At 40.7% G+C, this 10,073-nt stretch overlaps 2 pseudogenes; both read right to left on the bottom strand.

The window, feature by feature from the left end:
* Nucleotides 1-602: 602 nt before the first annotated feature.
* On the bottom strand, nucleotides 603-1,950 carry LOC107696306 (40S ribosomal protein S6-like; annotated as a pseudogene).
* A 13-nt stretch (nucleotides 1,951-1,963) lies between these two features.
* The window catches only part of LOC107696308 (40S ribosomal protein S6 pseudogene), a 29,907-nt pseudogene continuing 21,797 nt past the window's right edge, over nucleotides 1,964-10,073 (bottom strand).

Genomic DNA, 10,073 nt, shown 5'->3' on the forward strand with positions numbered 1-10,073 from the left:
TAAGGACATACTCATACTCATACGTATAACTGCCACAGCTTCCAAAACAATTGGTCCTCCTTTCTCATCTACTGTTTTTCGAATACTATGAATTCGGACATACTACTCTCCTCGCACACTATATAGTAGGGAAGCATGCGATTGTGGACGCAGCAATAGACCTCCATACAAAGATTTTTTTTTTCCCAAACTGCAGGCACTGCAATGCAATCTCAATGAGTTCTGGGAGGGCTGGCACTAATGTGCTTTCGTCATCATACGTAACCTGAACTTGTGCAGCAATTGGTGGGAACAAACAACTCTATTAATAAGAAATATGAAGTCGGAACTAATCTGTATGGGCTGAATAAAGCAAACCAGTATCTCACCAGTAAAGTTTAGCCGCACCAGTTGCACCCCCCTAAGGATGGCCCTGCCTACACCAGACATACTCTGTTGTCGTTTCGATCAAGAGACATTCCCACAAATGTGGATTTTTCAGAGGCACGCAAATTTAATCCGTTTCGGACGAAGCACTTACGGAGGAGGATGCTGGAAGGACACTCCCTTCCCTTGTTCGTTTTGAACAGTCAGCCCAGGAATGTCCTTCTCACGCTTCCTGATTTTTTTTAGAATGTTAAACAAAATCATGTTTTATTTGTGAGGTACATGTCTCACTTCTGGCTTGACTCTGACTTGGGTGTGGAGGCTCTCAGAGACGAGAGACGGCATCTCTTGGCAACCTTTTCTTGACGTTTCTGTTTGGCCTCCTTCATCCTCTTGGCCAGTCTCCTCCTTGTTCTTCAGTGTGCGCTGCTTCTTGAGAGCAACGCGTCTGCGCTTGTGCTGCAGTACATGTGGTGTAACCAGGCGCTGAATCTTAGGGGCCTTAGTCCTGGGCTTCTTACCTTCCTTAGTGAGGGGTCTCCTGACCACATACTGCCTGACATCATCCTCTTTGGACAGGTTGAAGAGCTTGCGGATCCTGCTAGCCCTCTTGGGTCCCAGGTCGGCGAGGAACAGTGCTATCAGTCAGCCCCGGAATGTCCTTCTCACCCTTCCTGATAATGACCAAGTTGAGAACGCTGAGGTTGGCATCAACGATGCAGCCATGGACAGACTTGCGTTTACGCTCCCCAGTACGGCGAGGGCGGTGATGTGCTGCATTGATATTTACGCCATCTGATCGGTAATAAACATCTTTTTACAGCCAATTCACAAAATCAAGTCATTTGTTTACTTGGATGATGTTAAACAAGTGCAATTTAACCAAAATGAATGTTTATCCCTGAGGTACTTACACTTGAAAAGAGCCGCGTCGCTGCTTTCTGTAATTTTCGAATATGACGACTAGGGATGGGCGTATCGATACAGAAGTATCGATATATCGATACTGATGTGAGTATCGAAAGTATTGGTACTCAAATAAAAATATTGATACTAAGGTGTATTTTACCTGTGATTTTGTTCATTTAACAAGATATTTAATGCAAACAGTATGCACTGAATTGGACGAATAACTATTTTCCTGCTCATCTGAACACTCGGAAATGCTGGAAGACAGAACTCACTGCTGCCACTGCATTCAAACAGGGCACAGAACATTTCTTATCAGAGGACAGAAAAACATAATGTGTCTGAGTTATTTCAAAATAAACAAATTGAAATTGTAGCCTATAGTTTGTGCAATTACATTTATTTAAATTGAACGTTAAAGTTCATATTGATCAGGTTTTATTCCATATTGTTTATTATAAATCATACACTGTCAGAATAAAAAGGTTGCATTTTACCCTGCCTACACCAGACATACTCTGTTGTCGTTTCGATCAAGAGACATTCCCACAAATGTGGATATTTCCGAGGCACGCAAATTTAATCAGTTTCAGACGAAGCACTTATGGAGGAGGATGCTGGAAGGACACTCCCTTCCCTTGTTCGTTTTGAACAGTCAGCCCAGGAATGTCCTTCTCACGCTTCCTGATTTTTTTTAGAATGTTAAACAAAATCATGTTTTATTTGTGAGGTACATGTCTCACTTCTGGCTTGACTCTGACTTGGGTGTGGAGGCTCTCAGAGACGAGAGACGGCATCTCTTGGCAACCTTTTCTTGACGTTTCTGTTTGGCCTCCTTCATCCTCTTGGCCAGTCTCCTCCTTGTTCTTCAGTGTGCGCTGCTTCTTGAGAGCAACGCGTCTGCGCTTGTGCTGCAGTACATGTGGTGTAACCAGGCGCTGAATCTTAGGGGCCTTTGTCCTGGGCTTCTTACCTTCCTTAGTGAGGGGTCTCCTGACCACATACTGCCTGACATCATCCTCTTTGGACAGGTTGAAGAGCTTGCGGATCCTGCTAGCCCTCTTGGGTCCCAGGTCGGCGAGGAACAGTGCTATCAGTCAGCCCCGGAATGTCCTTCTCACCCTTCCTGATAATGACCAAGTTGAGAACGCTGAGGTTGGCATCAACGATGCAGCCATGGACAGACTTGCGTTTACGCTCCCCAGTACGGCGAGGGCGGTAACAGGAGTGACCCTTGCTGAGGAGGAGACGCACACGTCCATGGGTCAACATACCCTGCTTCATGGGGAAGCCCTGTTTGTCATTGCCTCTGCTGATGCGCACAACATGGCCCTTCCACTCATCACCCAGAGAGTTATGAAACGAGATATGCTACATGATAATGGTAACGCTCACATGCTGTATCTGATGTATCTACGATTGCAGTTAAAGTTACAATGTTAATACCTTTATTATCGATCATGTAGATATCAATGAATGTGATGTTATATTCAGTGTTTCTACTATTGTATTCCAGCTTGAGGGGAGCAGCCTATAATGTATGTCAATGATGTTAGTTCATTACGTTAATTGCTGATGTTAGATTCCTGTTCTTTGTGTTTACAGATAAATCACACACATCCACAAAACCTGTACTCATATGCCCTGCATATCTCTGCAATCATACAATCAAGCTCCTGTCCGCTGATAATCATCCAGTCTGTCGTGAGTCAAACCAACTGCAGTAAAGATTGCACGGCAGATAGCCTGTACATTTGATTCCCTCTGGAAGAATATAACTCACTCATGATTCAGCCTCTCCATCTCTATGCGCTCGGCTGCTGTCATTACAGAGACTGAACAGAGCTAAGAATATTCATCTCATCTGAGCACTATAAAGCGGCCCGTTGACTGATCACAATACCCAAACCTCTCTCACTGTAACCAAGCTCATCTTTCAGTATCCTGACATCCAACCACTAACTGAAGTGTATGTAAAGGCTGTCTTCCCTCACTGCTGTTGATTATTATACTTTATGATCATTAAAGCTGTCGAAACTGATACTCCCCTATGTGTGTTCTGACCGACACACCTGGTTCACTACGATACCTTACTAGCCCTAATAATTCAGGTAGCTCTTCGCTTCACTTAATATACTCTATATTGCATTTTTTCAAATGTATAACTTTTGATGTGCTGCATTGATATTTACTCCATCTGATCGGTAATAAACATCTTTTTACAGCCAATTCACAAAATCAAGTCATTCGTTTACTTGGATGATGTTAAACAAGTGCAATTTAACCACAATGAATGTTTATCCCTGAGGTACTTACACTTGAAAAGAGCCGCGTCGCTGCTTTCTGTCGTTTTCGAATATGACGACTAGGGATGGGCGTATCGATACAGAAGTATCGATATATCGATACTGATGTGAGTATCGAAAGTATTGATACTCAAATAAAAATATTGATACTAAGGTGTTTTTTACCTGTGATTTTGTTCATTTAACAAGATATTTAATGCAAACAGTATGCACTGAATTGGACGAATAACTATTTTCCTGCTCATCTGAACACTCGGAAATGCTGGAAGACAGAACTCACTGCTGCCACTGCATTCAAACAGGGCACAGAACATACGATACCTTACTAGCCCTAATAATTCAGGTAGCTCTTCGCTTCACTTAATATACTCTATATTGCATTTTTTCAAATGTATAACTTTTGGTAACGTAATTAGAAATCCATTGTATGTATGAAATGTTTTAGTATGAAATAAAGTTTGATTATATGAATTTGTATGACATTTTTTTACTCTTCAAAGTTTACACAAGCAGGTGTTCAGTTAAAAAGAACAATATTAATGAACAATATTTCTAAAACAATATTTAAAAAGTATTACATACTTATCCCGTGTCTGATATAACATGCAGAAATGGCAATATTTATAATCTGGCATAAAAAAAATAAATGTAGTAAAAACGTCGTCTCACAGTTGCTGAATGTTGCGAAACAACGTTGCTACAGCCCTTTAGCGTCTTACATTTCCACATTGTTACAATGTTGCGAGCATATAGTCGGCGACGTTGCCTTTGTAAAAATGGAATGTTGCACAGACAGTAATTGTGTTTGCTGGGTAACTGGCCTTAAACCAGTGGCGAGGTTACGGGTGTGCATGGGCCCACCCACTTTCAGCTGTGGCCCACCAGTTTAATTTATTAAATGATAATAATAATAAATGTCTTATTTCACTATAATTTTATATATTTCATTTAAAAATATTAAACGCGAGTTTTCATGGTCAATTACAGGCAGTTTCTTCATTGTCCCTCTTCCTATAGGTGCATACCATACGCTTGTCAAAATGATGATTGGTCTTTCTGTTAGTCCCACCCACAATGTTATGTTTGAGACATAAGGACAATAATAGTAAAATGCGTGCGTTTGTAGAGTTGAATTTGAAAATAGCGAAACAAATATAAATCAGATCAATTCTTTAAAAAGTATATATTGAATATCCCAATTGAAACGAAGTCTTAGCATTGAATCCGGACCGTCTAACTTATAGATGAAGCCAGACCGCCTGTGGGTTATGGATTTATAGATTGGAAACTTCTGAGCCAAGCATGTTTTAAGCATCATATTAGCATCGGCACAGTGTTTGACACATTTCTGTGGTCCTCGATGTTTAAACGCGAACTGACAGAGACACTTGATTATGAAATCATCTGCGAAGCCCCGCTGTCTCAGACTGAGGTATTGCTTTACAATAAACTTCCTTTAGTTAACATTAGTTAATGCATTAACTAACATTAACAATGAGCAATACATTTGTTACAATATTTATTATCTTTGTTAACATTAGGTAATAAAAATAAAACTGTTCGTTGTTGTTTTTTTTGACTCAGGTACTGAAGCCCCGCTGTCTCAAGATTGAGGTATTGCTTTACAATAAACTTCCTTTAGTTAACATTACTTAATGCGTCAACTAACATTAACAATGAGCAATACATTTGTTACAATATTTATTATCTTTGTTAACGTTAGGTAATAAAAATAAAACTGTTCGTTGTTGTTGTTTTTTTTGACTCAGGTACGAATGTTAACAGATGCAACTTTTAATTTTAATTATGTATTAGTAAATGTTGTAGCAAATTAGCTCAAAAGGGAAATGTATATAAATAATTACAATTTATTATAATTAATTACATTTATTTACCTCAGCTGCCAGTAGTAACTGTAGACAGAGACACTTGATTATGAAATCATCTGCGAAGCCCCGCTGTCTCAGACTGAGGTATTGCTTTACAATAAACTTCCTTTAGTTAACATTACTTAATGCATTAACTAACATTAACAATGAGCAATACATTTGTTACAATATTTATTATCTTTGTTAACATTAGGTAATAAAAATAAAACTGTTCGTTGTTGTTTTTTTTGACTCAGGTACGAATGTTAACAGATGCAACTTTTAATTTTAATTATGTATTAGTAAATGTTGTAGCAAATTAGCTCAAAAGGGAAATGTATATAAATAATTACAATTTATTATAATTAATTACATTTATTTACCTCAGCTGCCAGTAGTAACTGTAGCAGAATTAATATTACAATCAACTAATCTGTTCGTCCAGCAAGCATTCAGTATAATTTCATATCAACTCTACGAAAGGATATTTTCATGGCCGCAGAAAATAACTTACAGTAATGCATTAGCGCATTAGAGCTATAGATCGGATCGTAAAAGGGACACTATTCACAAGCGGTGACAGAACCAGAAACTCATGTAATTTGTGCACAAAAGTTTTATTAACTAAACACTAACACATGACTAATCTAGACAAACAAACAAATACAAATCACTCATTCATGGGGAGGTTGGAAGTGGATGACTGAAACCGTTAAAGAAACCAGAGAATGCAGTTATGGAAAATTAGTCAGTTAACCACCTGAGTGAAACCATCAGCGCCGTTTTATAACGGGGTCTACAGCTTATCCTAAACCTCTGTTTCGTTTAGTTAAATGTACGATACTTGCATTGCCTTGGCCTTGAATGAGCGTACGGATGCAGTCACGGATGAAAGTCTTGATGGTTTGGAGGTTCGTGGTGTAGGAGTCGCAATCACGTTCTTCCGGGTTTAAAGAGTGATGAACTCCAAAAAGATGTTATTCTGACTCTGTCGTGGTCAGGAGAGTTTTCTGCCAGATGAAGGTGATGAAGAGCTAAGAGAGACATCGGCTGAGATCCAAGGATCGTTGGTGAATGTAAAGACAAGGCCGAAGCCTGGCGCAGACTTAAGGCCCTGATATACTTCATTATTTAACCAGTCTAGGACCATGGCCTGGTCCTATGCCAGGACCCTAGTGCAGAGTGCAGGAAACGTGTCACCAACGGGTTCCTTCCCAATGACTGACCATTCAAAAGGGTGTGGTAAGCAGATATAGCCGTCACGTATACCTTAAGGGTGGAGGGAGATAACCCTGCAAAGTAACGTTCTTCCAGGAACTCTAGCACTAAACGACCCGGGCAGTTAACTGGGTCCAGCTGACGATCTCCCTACCATGAAGTGAAACGCTTCCACTTCAGGGAGTACAGTTTCCTCGTGGAGGGAGTTCTGGAGTGGAGAATGAGTTGTGCCCCCTCAGAGGCCACAACCATGTATCAAAGTAACTCAAAAGGGAAATGTATATAAATAATTATAATTAATTATAATTAATTACAATTATTTACCTCAGCTGCAAGTAGCAACTGTAGCAGAATTAATATTACAATCAGCTAATCTGTTCGTCCAGCGAACATTCAGTGCAATTTCATATCAACTCTAAGAAAGGTTATTTTCGTGGCCACAGGAAACAACTTTCTTACAGTAACAATGCATTAGAGCATGTAGCTATAGATCGGATCATAAAAGGGACACTATTCACAAGCGGTGACAGAACCAGAAACTCATGTAATTTGTGCACAAAAGATGTATTAACTTAACACTAACACATAACTAATCTAAACAAACAAACATACATCACTCATACATGGGCGGAGTTTAAATGGATGACCGAAAGCAGTTAGAGAAACCAGAGAATGCAGTTATGGAAAATGAGTCAGTTAACCTCCTGAGTGAAACCATCAGCGCCGTTTTATAACGGGGTCTACAGCTTATCCTAAACCTCTGCTTCGTTTAGTTAAATGTACTATACTTGCATTGCCTTGGCCTTGAACGAGCGTACGGATGCAGTCTCGGATGAAAGTCTTGATGGCTTGGAGGTTCGGTGGTGTAGGAGTCACGATCTCCTGCTTCCAGGTTTGAAGAGTGATGAACTCCAAAAAGTTGTTATTCTGACTCTGTGGTGATCGGGAGTGTTTTCTCCCAGATGAAGATGATGAAGAGCTAAGAGAGACATCAGCTGAGATCCAAGGATCGTTGGTGAATGTAAAGACAAGGCTGAAGCCTGGCGCAGACTTAAGGCCCTGATATACTTCAAACGAAATCGAAGAACGAACTGAAATTATGTCATTTCGAACAAAATCAGGCCGAAACGAAGTTTGTTTTGAGTTCATTTTGGCAGTTTGAAACAGCTCACCAAAACTTTTTGGGGGAGTTCGTTTTGCCTCCTAAACACCTTTGAGCTACCATTGGTCCGTGGCGATTACGCAGTTGGTGGGTGTGTTCTGGAACTCCACCTTCTTTGACGTGCGATTTTTTTTTTGATTTCTCATTCCACGGAGGCCAGACAGGAGAACACATCTCCACGACTATCTTGCGGGCTGTGCACGGTCCAATCTTGAATGTTTCAGCCACACTTTGTTGCGTGGCCCTACAAGGTAGTACTCGGAGTGTCAAGGCCAGTCTCTCCGTAGTGGAAATCTGTGTCCTGTGCGTTTTTGCATGTTTCACAAATGGCGATACCCTTTTCAAGAGATCGTCAAACCACGCGGTGCACATTCTGAAGCATGAAAAATGCACTTCCTCATCTGTACTCTGCATTTGCTGAATAAAAAGGGCAAATTCACCATCATTCTTTCTGTTTTCGTTAAGTGGACGCACATACCATCTACATCGCTTGTTCTTTTTCTTTTTCTTTGCCATTGAATAGATCAATGCTACTGCCAGATGTTTACGAAACTGTTCTTCTCTCACAGCCGCCATCGTTGTTGTGTTTAGGGGGAACACGCAGGCGGCGTGACACATGTTTACAACCCCACCTCCCGCAGCGCGTGGGTGTTGGAATGTTCGAAAACAGTATACCATCGCTTAGCCTTTTCCAACTTCTTTTTGCCCTCAAACGAAAAATGATAAAGAACTTCGTTTGAAGTATATCGGGGCCTTTAAGGGTTGCAGAAGAATTCTAGCTCACATCCTCATCTTCTCAGAATCTAACAGAACCGCAGACTGAAGGAGGGTCGCTGATGTGTTTGCCTTTATCTTCTATCGAGGTCACACCTCTGGGGGATCAAAGAGCCAATGGCGTCTTGAACTTTTGGAGGGAAAGTTTGAAAAAGACGACTCTTTGTCTCCAAGCATGGTATTTTGCATATGTATTTCGATTCGGTGTTGATGCAAAAACTAGTAAAGTTTCTTAGAACATTAATATGTTGCATAGGTATCAACATGTAATATACACTCTCATTTAGATCATCAAAATGTGAACTTGTTGATACCAAACATGGTATAGGTGAGTTTACATTAACTAGTGATCTATCATAAGCATGCATAAAACAGTATACAATACACAAGACCATATATAAAGGGGTAGTAATCATACACAAAGACCTGGGGATATGCATGATAGGAAATTCAGAGAAAAAATTGTCTATGAATTAATGAAAGAAGTCATTTCCTATAGCAGTATGTGTCTGTTATAGAGAGAGCTGAGTAGGGAGGAAGATTCTCTCTACATACTTTTAGGTCGTAAAGTTTGAGACCTGATCTGGCTGAGGTGTCCTGGCCTGGAGATCGTTCACAGGCACATAGGCACTGAGTCTGGTGTTGGGTCAGGGGTCTGTGATTGTTTGTTAAATCTACTGAAAAATTGTGTGTCTGATTGGTCCAAATGCTACAATGTTGAAATTAAAATGAATGTTAATCATTGCTTTAGAAGTATTATATATTGAACCTTTGTGCTGTATTTTCTGTTGGCTATTTGACATGCAGTTTTCATACGCGACACTTCCGGCTTTCGGCATGGCGCCAGTGTTTGGCTTTGCCGCTGTGGCTGGATGGTCGCCCCCACTTGTTTCATTTGGTTTCTATGCTATATTGCTGTTAAGTTTGTCCACAAATACTGCATGGGTGTACGATTGGCAATTGATGCTTCTGATCCGATCATCTATGGAGGGGTGCGGCGGCATATGTACCTGGAGTGGTCCGGGTGCGTTTTCAGCCCCATTTATATGTCCATCTGCACCTGCTGCCTGTATGCAAAATGCAATGTTCTGTACACTTGTTTGAACAAATCTTCCATGGGTCGTTTACAAGTTGTACAGAATGCAGCTTCAAGGCTTTTGACTAGGACCAGCAGAAGGTCGCACATTACTCTCATGTTTAAGGCTCTTCATTGGCTTCCTATTGGGAATAGTGCATTTTAAAATTGTAGTCATTACTTAGAGAGCCCTGCATGGTCAGGCACCCTTTTATATCCAGGATCTATTACATGCACACTCCCCTGGTTGGTCTTTGAGGTCTTCTGGCCTAGACCTTTTGACTATTCCCAGAACACGTCTTAAGGCAAAAGTGAAAGTGAAGTGTGGCCAAGTATGGTGCCCCATACTCGGAATTTGTGCTCTGCATTTAACCCATCCAAGTGCACACACACAC

The sequence above is a fragment of the Sinocyclocheilus anshuiensis genome, unplaced genomic scaffold (genome assembly GCF_001515605.1).
Source record: "Sinocyclocheilus anshuiensis isolate Anshui unplaced genomic scaffold, SAMN03320099.WGS_v1.1 scaffold62, whole genome shotgun sequence".
NCBI lineage: Eukaryota > Metazoa > Chordata > Actinopteri > Cypriniformes > Cyprinidae > Sinocyclocheilus > Sinocyclocheilus anshuiensis.